The sequence below is a fragment of the Periplaneta americana genome, chromosome 14 (genome assembly GCF_040183065.1).
Source record: "Periplaneta americana isolate PAMFEO1 chromosome 14, P.americana_PAMFEO1_priV1, whole genome shotgun sequence".
In the NCBI taxonomy this organism is placed as follows: domain Eukaryota; kingdom Metazoa; phylum Arthropoda; class Insecta; order Blattodea; family Blattidae; genus Periplaneta; species Periplaneta americana.
In genome coordinates this window covers 148,942,210-148,956,099 of record NC_091130.1, presented here as the reverse complement: position 1 = coordinate 148,956,099, position 13,890 = coordinate 148,942,210, and the positions used below count along the sequence as shown (strand labels likewise).

The window sequence follows — 13,890 nt, the reverse complement described above, 5'->3', positions numbered from 1 at the left end:
TCTCCACCCTCATTTGAAGGGACTTGGTTTTATTGCTACTGAGACAAGATAAACCTTACCAGGTTATAAGTATAGCGACACTGTAAAAAAATCTTGGGTTATAAATGGACAGAGATCTAAATTGGAATATTCAAGTAACTCACATCTTTAAGAAAGTACTTTCAGTGCTCCACTCTCTAAATTGTTTGCGAAATTGTCTGCCTCTTTCCGTAAAAAGAAACTTTGTTCAATCGCTAGTGATGCCCCATTTTGATTACTGCGATTCTCTCTTGACAAACTGTCAACTTAACTGAAAGACTACAACGTGTTCATAATGTGTGTGTCCGCTTCATCTGAAATATTCATAACAGTAGATTTGACCATATAACGACATCTTGTGAAGCTCTTTCATGGATCCGCCTAAAGGAGCGAAGAACAGCACAGTCTTTATCTGTTGTGTTTAGAATGTTACTCACTTCTACTCCAAAATATTTGACAACTCGCTTTATACACCGTTACAGAATCAACATCAGGCCTTATTATCCATTCCTCCTCACCTTATCTCTTTCTATTCGCCCTGAAAATTAGACCATTTCTCACTTTTTATAAAAAAAAAACCTTCAATGTCACGTGCTATAGAAAACCCAAATAAAAGTTATGCCCCGAGTGAGGATCGTACTCACGACCTTAAGATTATGAGACTTACGCGCTGCCTACTTCGCTACCGAGGCGGTACTAGTTTATTTTACCAAAACTCGTTTGCAACCCCTCTCTCATGTAATCACAAATCTCACACGATGTGTTCGTTCAGAACCCAATTGTGTTGAGGAAAGACTTAACAACAGATTGATAAGTTTTATTAAAACATAACAGTCATACTTTTTTAGCGATGCCATTGAGTGGAAACGCCTTGGCCAATCACAGTGCAAGACATCTATGTTGACTGCCTCGTATTTGAAGTCAAGAGACATGAGCTAAAACCTCAAATTTTGTAGGCCAGTGGTTCTCAATTTTTTTGAAGGCGAGACTTTTGTTTACAATCCCACACTGCCCTACCATTACTTAACTCCATTCGGAAAAACACAAATCCCTATAGAATCTACAAGAAAAAGAAAAATAATTTTACTCAAAATGAGTGGATATCACCCAAAGAACGTCCCAAATAGAAGTACAGTATATGGTGGAACAATTAAATAAAATAATTTATAAACATAAAACGTTGGTCAATATTCGAACATCATCGGGGGTCAGTTACAGGTTAGATTTGGTTTGTTCAAGCTTTTGGTATACCTACTAAAAACGTAGGCTATATACAAGACATACCAAAAGCCTCAACAAACCGAACCTAACCTGTCACTGATTCTCGATGATATTGATGCCCGTCATATTGAGCAACGTTTTCTACCGAGTTATCCATAATGTACAGTAGGTACTTCAAAAGGCGTATTATCAGTAAGGAGCGGATTCCTATGTAATTAAATATTCTTTTTGCGTGTAATAAAACACAATTAACAGAGTTAAAAATTCCGAACATGAAGTTTCAAGTTTAAAACCCGGATTTTATTTCACATAAAAACACATATTTTCACAAAAAAATTATGTAAATACATATTTTCAGGAAATCTATAATAAACACATAAATCTTGGAGTTTTTTTACTTAAATAATTTTTTACAAGAACTTTTAAATATTTTAAAACTAAATCAATTATATCACTCAGAAGTACGTTATCTATTTTAAGAATTCTTGGTTGCTTCGTGTTTCTAAGCGCTGTGTAGTGTATCCGTGATCCATTTTCGTAATAGTATCGCCTCAAGTTCTGAGAACTGCTAGGCAGCATATCAATGTTATTATTAGAGAATAAATTAACATGGACAAGGAGGAGAGATCTTGTAACAAAATTAGGAATGTTTATTGTTGCTGAAGATGATTTCATTCCACGCTTTGTTTGTGAAACACAACAGATAAGAGCTGGGTATGAACATTATTTAATTTAAACAAATCTCTCGTCTCTCGCTCATGTCTATCAAGTAAGGCAATATATCTTGTTGTGATTCCCTGTTATCGGGCTTCGTCAATCGATATCCTTCAAGATATACTGAAACATGGTTATTTAAAAAAAACGATTTGGCTTTCCTATTAGCAAATTGAAGCTTTTTGTGTGACACCATAAAAAAACTCGAAACATCCAAAAACCTGTTGTCTGAAACAAGGAGGTGCGTGCTGTGGAAATTAAACTAGACTCGCTACCAGGTTCAGAAGCACAATTACTAAGGGACAAATTTGGGAAAAACAGTGGATATAAAAAATGTGTAAAGTTGCTCAAATATTGGAGGATGTGCCTGTAGGTGAAATTGACGTTATTCAGAGATAATCGGCATGCATTTGTGATGGAGAATTTGGAGATGACCTTTGTTGTTCATTGCAATTCTCGGCCAACTACTAGCACTCAGGTGTGGTTGGAGAGTACTTAGTAACATTTTTTTTTCAAGCCAAGTAAGGTATTTTTGTAATATTTAAAAAATATATATATTTTTTTTATTTTTAGCAAATATTTTCGTACTTTTCAGCACATAAAAAATAAATATATTTAAATTTTTAGCACATAAAAATCCGCTCCCTAATTATCACCTCTGTGGGGTACAGTTAAGAGCAGACGTTAGTGTGTCAGTCAGTATCTGCAAGACGAGATATCGGAGCATGCAAACTTATTTGCCAGTTCCCTTCGCTTTTTAGACTGGCCTTTCCTGCTGATATTTTCGAATACTTAAACACTTTGAACATAAGTTTGAAAGGTTAACAAGTAGATATGATAACAGCCAGTGACAACGTATCTATAAAGATACTGTACTTGATTTCTAGTGGACATCATTTGACAAAAAGAATCTAACATGGGCCCGAGAGCAACACCGGTTCGACAGACAAGCGCCTTAGCCGACTACTTTGGTGTACTAAAGAATAGTATTAGGTCAATATCCAAATTTTCTAGCTCCAAAACCTGATAGAGTAGACTATTTTGAAAAATAAACAACAAAAAAAAAAAAAATACAGAGCATGAGGACAGAAGCAGAAGGCAGAGACTTCTATGGCCTGAAAGGAAACGTGTTTGACTTGATTGAGAAATGCTTATTATTAGGGCTAGGATTTTGATGAAATTGCATCTTTTTTCTAGTAAGCCAGAAACATAGCTGCTTTAGTATTTATATGTTATGTGATAAACTGAGTGTTTCAAGACATATTTGTTAGGGAATTTTTTTTTGCATTTTTTGCCTGTTTCAACTCATAAGAGCATCTTTTGTTTTATTCGGTCATTTTTAGGCATTTTCATTTAATTTTGGCCACAAATCCCCGTTATTAATTAAAATAATGTCTATTTTCTTTGATATTTTCTTTACATATGTTGTCCATTAATACTCATTATTTTGTATAATATTTTTATCGTTTTTCTACGCAAATATTGCCATTTTAACGTAGTACACCCCACATAATGGATCAGTCCAACCACCCCTTCAATATAGACTCCTCTATACCTGCTAGTTCCAGATAAGAGTGGCCTTGTGGTAGACTACACGGAAACTAAAAGTAGAGTAAATCCATGGTGCTACAGCCTATGAAGGGCCAATACCGACCAGCCGACTGCTGACCTCACGTCCATATGCCGACACAGAGGTGAACGATCATGCATGGAAACTACATCAGATAAAATAATGAATTAAAGTGTTCTACTTAGAAAACATTATGTAAAATTTAATTTAATTACTAGTCTAAATATTAAGGGTATATATACGTGAACAACCATAAATATTATCAGAAAATGCGGGCTCTAAATTTCTGAAATTTTGTAAGGAAATGAACTCACAATTGGACAAAAATTACAAGGTACCACAACAAGACTTATTAGAACTTAAATATCTGATAAAAGTATAAAAAAGGTTACTAATAATATTTTTTAGAATTCACTTTTTACTTTAAGTTAAATTTTCCAAAATTTGAAAATTTTCACACATATTTCATAAATCCACAACCATTAGAGATAGAATTCTAAAAATTTTTACACTGATTTAATATGCATTTATGTAAAAAGTAGATTAAAATGATACCCATTTCTTTGAAAATAGAAAAATTAGGTCACAAAATATTATGTAAATTTTAATATATTTTATATAGGACAAATAAAAAATTAATTGTATTAAAATAAACAACTCTACATGTCTGAGAGCAGTCTACTTTTCAGAAATAAGTGATTGTTACATGCAGGAAAAATATTAAAGATGTCAGAGAGACCATAACAATGTTATGGTTACCAAATGATTTTTTTTTTTTTGCATACTTTGATAAAACTGGTTTGAAAAATATTATTAGTAACCTTTCTTATACTTTTGTCAGATATTTAAGTTCTAATAAGTCTTGTTGTGGTACCTTGTAATTTTTGTCCAATTGTGAGTTAATTTTCTTATAAAAATGTAGAAATTTAATTTCTGATAATATTTGTGACCTTTTCACGTACATATACCCTTAAGTAATACAAAACCTCTTTTCCTACTAAGGCAATTATGTAAGATCAATTTTTAGGGCATTTTTAACGGCATTTTTGAAAGATTTTTAGGTCATAAATGCATTGTTTTTAGGACATTTTTTCATGATTTATAGGTCATCAAAATCCTAGCCCTACTGATTAACAATGATTCCCCCTAGCCGCTAGCTGGTTTGCATAACAGGATTTCGTTATCTGTAGTAGCTACGGCGAGACACACACTTATTATAAGTCACACATAGGCTAAATAATTAGGAGCGATTGCTCTGCAGTATTTTAAAATAAAAATTCTCTGTAGGAGCGAGATTTCTGGACATTTACTTGATATTACAGTCTACAACAGCGGTTCCCAAAGTTAAGATCGCGATCCCCTGGAGGGTCGTATGAAGAGTTGTGGACGTCGTCAGTTACAAAAGGCGCCTTATTAACGTACTTAAATTTATTTTGTATTCAGGAACATAAACAACGTAAGGCAACTAGCAGGTAATCTACGACGAATCCTCGGCCTCATCTCGCCAAATACCACCAATTCCATCAACGCTAAACAACCTCGTAGTTGATACAGCGTCGTTAAATAACAAATAAAAACATGGGAGCCACATATATTTTATTCTCTTCAGGTTCGAAAAATATTCGACCCTGCCAGGATTCGAACCTGGAATCTTCTGATCCGTAGTCAGACGCGTTATCCGTTGCGCCACAGGGCCGGTTGCAAACTTGTTTCCGAAGTTGACGTCAAACACTACTTACTCTGTAGTTTATTATGTTAGAATACTTTTCCTGTTAATATTTCATCAATTACCTGAACATATTACCACATTATGCTAAATTCATTTGGTTACACTTCTTTCCTTATACCGTAATTAAGGAAGCCAATATTCGGTAGTAGAATGAATATAAGAGGTTGACTGGTTTTTCAAGTGTTTCCTGGAAAACATCTCTATTGTCCCCTTAAAATAATCTGAAAAGTCCAGTTCACTGGTAGTTATAAAAATATTGATGGAGGGGAAAGAAATCGTGCAAAATGTGACTAAATATTAAGATTTTTATGAAATATTAAAGCTTCACTAAAAGGCAATTAAATATAAATATTTCTTGGTGCTACTTGTTTCCTATACACCGTGCATTGTGAAAGTCTTGTTCCTTTAACACTAGCAGAGATGTGTCCAATGGCACGGAATATTTAAGAATTCAACCCACGTGGTAATCTGGTCATATACACGGAGCGTATATGGAAAGTGATTCTACTGAGTTTCAGGGTTAGTTACAAGCAATGACTGAGGAATTAATTATGTCACGGCTTCCTTGCTACAAAATATACGACGACCAAATAGCTTTTTGATGACAACAGAATGAATATAGTAGGCTGTGATTATATTGTATTGTATTGTATTGTATTGTATTGTATTGCATTTATTAACATTCCACGATATTCATACATTGCTTTACAGCTAGAATATGGAACAAGTCAAAAAACTTAATACTATTATAAAGTCTTAATTTATAGTCACAGTCTAGATGAAATATATACAGACGAGATTTACAATATAGTGTACTAGTACAACACAAAGTTTTAGTATCAGTTTCATGAAGCGTTATTGAGTGTCATGAATTCACCTACAGAATAGAAGGCATGAGAAATTAGGTACTTCTTTAATTTGGCCCTAAATAATCTTATGTTTTGAGTTTCATTTTTTATATCGATAGGGAGGCTATTAAAAATGTTTACTGCCATATAACGCACTCCTTTTTGATAGCACGATAGACTTGCCGATGGAGTATGAAAGCCATTTTTTGACGTGTATTTATACTATGAACTGTTGAATTAGTTACAAAGTTTTCACGATTACATACGAGGAAGATTATCAATGGAAAAATATACTGACAAGCCATGGGCATTATTTGTAGTTTTTTGAAAATAGTCCTACACGATTCCCTAGATTTGGCACCTACTATTATTCTAATTACTCTTCTTTGTAATAGAAATATACTGTTACTATCTGTGGAATTTCCGCACAATATTATTCCAAAACTCATTACCGAGTGGAAGTATGCAAAGTATATTGTTTTTAAGGTATTGATATTTACTATCTTTTGCATAGATCTAATAGCAAAACAAACTGAATTTAGTTTGGGGGTAATTTCTTTAATATGATTTTTCCAATTTAACACATTATCGATTTTTAAGCCAAGAAATTTGGTTGTTGTTGTTTCTAATAAGGATCTATTGTTAATTATTGCGCTAGAAATTTGCGAGGTTGAATTTGCACAGGATTTAATTTGAATTATGTTAGTTTTGTTACAATTTAATACCAAGTTATTGACTGAGAACCAGTCACATATTTTGAAGAAAATTTCCTCTGTTGAAGATTGGAATGTGTTAAGAGTTATTGGCTATAATTACTATACTTGTGTCATCTGCAAATAATATGGGATGACCTACATCTGATCGGAAACGAGAACGGCGAAGTTAAAACTTCGTCAACGCTCGCGTTCCCGATCCCGAGCCCCGACAAGTTTCTCGTTAATTGTGAATTCTCACATTTAAATATACTTACTTTTCCGTCCTCGTTCTCGTTGTCGTTTCCATTTCCTGTTTTTTTGTGAACCAACCTTTTAACAGGAAAACGTTAGGTTTACAACGAAATTCAACAAGGAAAAATTACCGAAAATAGGAACGAGGTATGTATGACGTCACTTGTACTGTACATGAACGCTGCTTACAGAAAAGAAAAGGATTTGTGTAATTTAGTTCCAGATTAGAGTATGTCTTTCAAAGATTTTGCTTTCTGTTATAGCAAAAGATGAATTGCAAGTTGTTATTACAAATAAACAAGTATGAACGAGATAACACTCAACTAGATAGTCGTTCTGGAAGACTGTGGCTGGAAGGAAGCGAAGTAACTTGCCGAAATAGCTCAGTTGGGAGAGCGTTAGACTGAAGATCTAAAGGTCCCTGGTTCAATCCCGGGTTTCGGCAGTGTATTTTTATTACTATTTCACAATCATAATTAGTTTTATTATTATATCGTAATCATAATTAGTGCCACGCAAAATATGAAATTTCATATTGCAATCTGATTTTGCTTATTTTTGTTTTCTTTTCGAGATAAAAATTGTTTTTTTTTATGAAACATTTCCTAGCGTGTTTTGGGAAAGTCAATGATTTAATATTCCAAAAATATAGTGAGGATCACGTAAGAGCATTTCCCAAAAGGCTAATTTGGTCGTCTCTTCAATATTGCCATCTAATACTAGATATCACCAAAAGGGGTAAAATCACAATGCATACTATTAACAGTAACGATGTCTTGCTTCTTTACTACATCTGATCTTTATGTTGGGAGGCGTTTTCTGAATGATTTAATAATTTGTGAACGAGTAGGCCTATATTTTTCTCCTGGGTCTCTCGCACATTATGTTGTAAATTAGTAGATTCATATGATCTAATATTAACATGTATTTTGTCTGACAACGTGAAATTCATTGCTTTGACTAAACAGTTTACGATTCACGAGACCTAACCTAAAAATGTATTTTATTTTATCACGTGAAATGATTAGTACAAACTCCGAAAACCAAATGCCATTTTGAAATATATGCTTAAAAATATTTCTAATAATTTTGCTATTCTATAATTGCTGTCTCCGTGAGCATTTTCTATCGATCACCCAAGTGCATGTATCACACCGTATGTTATATTTACACTTATCTTACTATAATCTTGAATTGTAACCGCAACGCAACACATGAAATAACTATTATGTATTAATATAATACTGCTACTAATTCCACAATTTGGGACATCTGTTCGACATCTGCGGCTGACCACTAGGATCCAGAATACAAAACAGAGGTTAACTTAAAAATAAAATACAGTATGATTTGCGGAGAGACTACAAAACAATTATTAGTATGGAAGAGTGATGGAGCGGAGAAAAATTCTCTCCGGCGCCGGGATTTGAACCCGGGTTTTCAGCTCTACGTGCTGATGCTTTATCCACTAAGCCACGCCGGATACAATCCCGGCGATGTTTAGAATCGTCTCAGATTAAGCTCCATCTCTGGGGTTCCCTCTGGTGGCCGCCCTCTGCACTACGTCATAGATGTCTATGAACGCAGGACCGAAGTCCATACATGTGTTGAGGTGCACTCAGATGAGTGACTGATTGGCCGGGATCCGACGGTATGGGCGCCGTCTTAAATCACAAAGTGATTTATTACGCATATCTTATATATATATATATATATATATATATATATATATATATATATATATATATATATATATAATTATTAGTATGTTCGAATTTCACTAGCTTCCAGTAATCGGCTCAGAAATCTAGAACAATTTGAATTTTCAGAATTTGCACTACCGATAACAGCTGTTCCTGCTGCCAACATAACAGTTAGAAAATCACTACTACTTGTAGTATTAACTCAGTATCGAAATTCGAAACGAAGTTGGCAAAAGAAAATTCAACCTTCAAACTAGAAAATCACCATAATCCACTAGCTTATGTAATAATGGGGGAAAAATGGTTAGGTTTCACCCTTACAAGGGAAGGGTTTCGGCTCGAACAGGAATTTCGTATCCAAAATTTGTATACAGGCCCATCCTTACATCTCTGTAAAGCTCCCAAAAGCATTCGTTTGTGTAATGTGTGGTTTGTCTGTTAGAGCACTGTACAAGTTGAGGGGTGGGGAGAGCACTGCACAAGTTAAGGGGGTGGGGCACCTTACCCGTAAGCCTAGCCTTGCCTAGAAGCTAGTGCGAGTGGTAAAATGTCTAAAGCCCATTTAAGAATATTTTTCTCGAACGTTCTGTCTGAAAATATTGCACCTAATCAAAAGTGTACACTGTTGTGTGAGTCATTGAATGCGCACAAGGACACAACCTTAATAAATGAATCATTCCAAGGCTAGGACATAGAATGTATGTTCATTCCACCTAAAAAAACTAAATATATCCAGACTCTGAATATCTATTTCCTTAGACAATACAAAATACATGCTCGGAGGATAACAGATTGCATAAGGACTCTTGCTGAGAATCCAGAACTTAACTTGGGAAATCGAATGTGTACAATGAAAAAGCACTCTGTTATTCATAACCAGTTGTCTACCCTAGTATTCCGCCCTATGCTTCAGTATTCCTGGCAGTCAGCTGGTTACGTGAATCCTGAACAAGTCTCGGACTTCAAAAATGTAATTCAGGTGGCATTTGATTTTTCAGCACTGGAGTGTGGTTCAGAAGATTGTTCAGGTGTTGCTTCTGCGTGTTGTGCTTATTGCTCTGCTCCATGCTGTTTCATGCATTTTATAGAGAATCCTCATGTACATTTTTAAAGAAGTGTATTGACCAATACCAACCAAACGGAGAGTTACACAAATGAATGCTTTTACGGTCTTCATCACCATTGTGAGGCAAGCCTCTGTACAAATTTTTAACCAAAAATTCCTGTTCGAGCCGAAACCCTTCCCTTGTTAGGGTACTGAGTAAGCTGATCTGGACTACACTCTGTCAATTTAAGAGAGCAGTGCATTATACTAAATGATTGAACGAATCTTAGCTTTGTACTTTGAATATGCAGAAATTTGATTCGAAGAAATGTAGCTTTTCGTCCTGCAAAGGAATTTTACTTTGTTTGCTATGAAGTAAGAAGTTAAGTTGCAGCTGAGCGGATCACTTCGAATAACAAAAACACGTCGGCGACGCACAGTGTGTAATTTAGCGAGTCTAGCCGGCCAAAAATCATTTCTCGAAAACTAATCGCTCCATTTTCATAAAATTTAGTATGTGCCTTCAATTATTAAAGTGAATATGTTTGTAATAATGAAAATGAAAATAGCAAATATTTTTACTGAAAATAAAAATAGTAATATTGTTAAAAATATTCAATTCGAGTGAAAAAAATAAATTAATGTTCATAATGTGGAATACACTTAAAATTGAAAGCGTAAGGCGAAGGAATATTGCTACATATCTTACTCGTTCGGACGTCAGATGCATCCCCATCAGAATCTGTATCCTTGCTGCTAGTCTCTCCTTTGACAGCACCGACTAATGGAGGCTCGGAGAGAAATGCAGCACTACTATTGAAATTGACCGCAATTTCCTCTTCTTAATATCTTTAAACTGGTGATGTAAGGGTCCAAAGAAATAAGTAGCCTGAGTAAAAGATCGGTATTTGTGTCTTTCTTGATGTTTTTCTTGCGAAGACTTCTCTGAAAAGTCTAATATAGTATTTGTTCCTCGTTTCCTGGGCTTCCACAGATAGTTTGCCAGTAAGTATAATAGTGTCCTGTGACCTTCTGTCCATGAGCCAAGAGTTTGTGAAGGATTGTAGGCATATAATACTATTTGTGCAAGCATAAATATAATTCCCTTGTCTCCCTTGCATACATGTCAAGTGCCCGTTCACCAGTATTGCAAAACCGCATGAAAAAGGTTTCTGATATATTATGTGTAAACGACTTATTAGAATTCCATCTATTCCCGTAATATATGCGAAAGTGGAAACCTCCCTGAAAAATATTCTTACGGTATTTGAATCGTTTTTATTGCGACTGTTTTGTTTCATCATGTCAACAATATGTCATGTAAAATGCCTAAACCTATCCTATCTTCAATGTTTCGCAATAAGTAAAACGGTGGATCTAAATTAATTGTTAAAAGATTTTGTATTTCCCTTAATTATTTATATTGATTTGAGGTCAACTGTAGATCAGTAATCAAAGCGAGATCCTTATTAGGTGACAATTGTTGGTCGTTCCTGCAAAATCAATTTTTACGATTTTTTTTCCATTTTGTCGCACGTTGAATTAATGCAAGTGAAAGCTCTCCTACAATATTGGCCGCATCTCTTTTCCTAGAAGTTCTGAAATGCATATGGGCAACAGAAAGCTTTTCTTCTGGCGACCTTTCTTTAAAATGTGGACTAGTTTTTTTTTTCCGTTTTGATCTTTCGCTAAGTCTCCGAAACGTTTACGTGGACGTCCTCGAATGCTTGTACTGGCAGAATCAAATTGGAATTGCTTTGTAGTAGATGGCAAAGTATTATATATTTTATTTTCAGACTTTTCATCTTGGTTGAAACATAGCGCATTATATTTTAAGACATTTTTCTCATTTCTGCTGTATTTTTCCCACCGTAATCGAATTTTCGAGCATAGAAATTTAATTCATTTTTTTATTGACTGTAAAATGTCTTCAGAGTAATCTTTGAGACCAAAATGTTCAATTATATTTGAGAATTTCACTTTTATCTCGCTCTTGTTCCACATCTGGAAAACAGCTCTCCGGATTACGGAGCGCATGGTGTCTGAAAATAATTAATAGCTACTCTGTCTGCACCTGTTTGCAGAAAAAAATCACGACGTCGTATTCATAAAAGTATAATGAATATCTCTACAAAATTTTATCGAGGTGATAGAGGGCTACACCTTTTAAAAGTCAACTCGAAATATATAATAAGGTAAAACTCAAACTCTTTACACATGTTTATCCAGACACTTATTCTAGACAATAAGATAATAATTTTTGTCACGAAAATTAGCTTATATGTAAGTACATACCTTCTTATAATATATCCACACTCTGTATTAGAAAAAATACTATATTAACTTTACCACTTTGCACCATCCAAACACATACTTCGCGCCCGCCTCTGCAGCGTAAATGATCTTATCGGAGACATGCAACTTTCGCTCTGTTGTGAGGGTCCCCTAACAGATGTAACCATCTATTTACACTTGGATAGTATACTTTGGAGTGTTATAAACACGTCTATATAAGAATTTAGCATTGAAGATAGGGTGTGAAAATTGATTTTTGGCCGGCTAGCTGCTTGAAATTACACACTGTGCGACGCCATGTTAACAGGAATGCACAACGTTATGTAAACCGTAGGAAACATAGCGTTAGAGATGAAATTAATGCAAGATAATTGACAATTCTCATTAACTATGATATTTATTTTGAATAAGAATAAAAATAAAATTGCAACCTCCCCGGCGGGGAATCGAACCCCGGTCTCCCGCGTGACAGGCGGGGATACTGACCACTATACTACCGAGGACTGTGCTGAGGTTATGTTGCACTCAAGTGACGTACTTTCATAAATTCACGAATTCCCAGTACTATACTCACTCTCCCGCCGATAACTTTAATTTTGCTACTGCTGGCTCTGTAGTTCTATACTTACCTCTACATCGTCTGTTGATGAATTGGCATTACTTAAATAAATTCCAATTTATTGTATTAGTTTACTTTTTATTCCGGGATATAAAAAAAAATTCAGACGGTAATTGCTGTTCAGTGACTCTGTCCCTTGTAGAATATTCTAGGAAAAAAATTCCAGACATTTCTTGCTTAAGTAAAAAAATCATAAAGATTACAGTGGGCCCATACTCTCCCGAGTCCTGAGAGATTTGTTGTTTTATTTTTAAAATTCAATATACTTGTACACTTCAAAAAAAGTCACTGACACGATGAACAATGCTGAAAAAATTCTATAGGTCAGCGTTTCTCAAACTTTTTTGAAGTGGGGACCACTTTTTTAAGTCAGAACAGTTCCGCGGACCACCTTACTCTTGTTCCCTTCGAAAGCAAATTTATCATTTTGTAGCATATTTTAATATCAGTATACTTATATTTTAAATTAGAATTAATTTATTAAATTTAATTTAATTCAATTAACTTTATATTAGTATCAGCTAATTAAGTTAATGTTAATAGAAGAAAATTCATTTCCGTTTTTTTTAATAATTCAAGGCTATGAGAGTTTGGATAATCTTTAACTTATTAACTAAAACAAAATAAATAAATGTTGGTACTCATATTAATGAGATGAATGAGCCTGTCGATTCTTACACAGTTGTTCTAGGCCTATAATGAGTAGATATTTCTTTAATAGCGATAGAATCATTGATATTAATATCTTCACACACAGCAGTGCCTAAATGAAGCGCATCATCACGTTCCTTTCTTTTCAAAGATCCGAATCGAAGTCAGTTTTTCAATATGTATAATGCGTACTTTTATCTGAAAGACAAAACATTAAATAAAGTTAAAGAAGGGAACGTAACAAAGATTTACCACTTTATCCAGTGTCTTTGGCAGAATTGACAATACTTTCTAAAAGTTATAGCACAATTATACAACTTCAGTCTTACTAATAAACCGTGTATAGTTTTTATACGAGACTTATGCAGAGTTGAGACAGAAAACTTTACTAATAAACCATGCATAAGCGATGGATGTCTAAATAGGCTGTAACTATAAAATGGGAATTGCTTTGCAGTAGTTATATAGGCTACACAAAACCCCTTGTTTAAACGTTGTATATAGAGAAAAAATGGCCGCCTCTCTAACAG

At 34.4% G+C, this 13,890-nt stretch overlaps 3 non-coding genes across 3 annotated transcripts; 1 reads left to right on the top strand and 2 right to left on the bottom strand.

Moving 5' to 3' along the window:
• Positions 1-5,146: 5,146 nt before the first annotated feature.
• Positions 5,147-5,219, bottom strand: TRNAR-ACG (transfer RNA arginine (anticodon ACG)). The gene has a single exon. It is a non-coding gene; the product is annotated as a tRNA-Arg (tRNA).
• A 2,200-nt stretch (positions 5,220-7,419) lies between these two features.
• On the top strand, positions 7,420-7,492 carry TRNAF-GAA (transfer RNA phenylalanine (anticodon GAA)). Its single transcript has one exon. It is a non-coding gene; the product is annotated as a tRNA-Phe (tRNA).
• A 5,029-nt stretch (positions 7,493-12,521) lies between these two features.
• Positions 12,522-12,593, bottom strand: TRNAD-GUC (transfer RNA aspartic acid (anticodon GUC)). The gene has a single exon. It is a non-coding gene; the product is annotated as a tRNA-Asp (tRNA).
• Between the last annotated feature and the right edge of the window lie 1,297 nt (positions 12,594-13,890).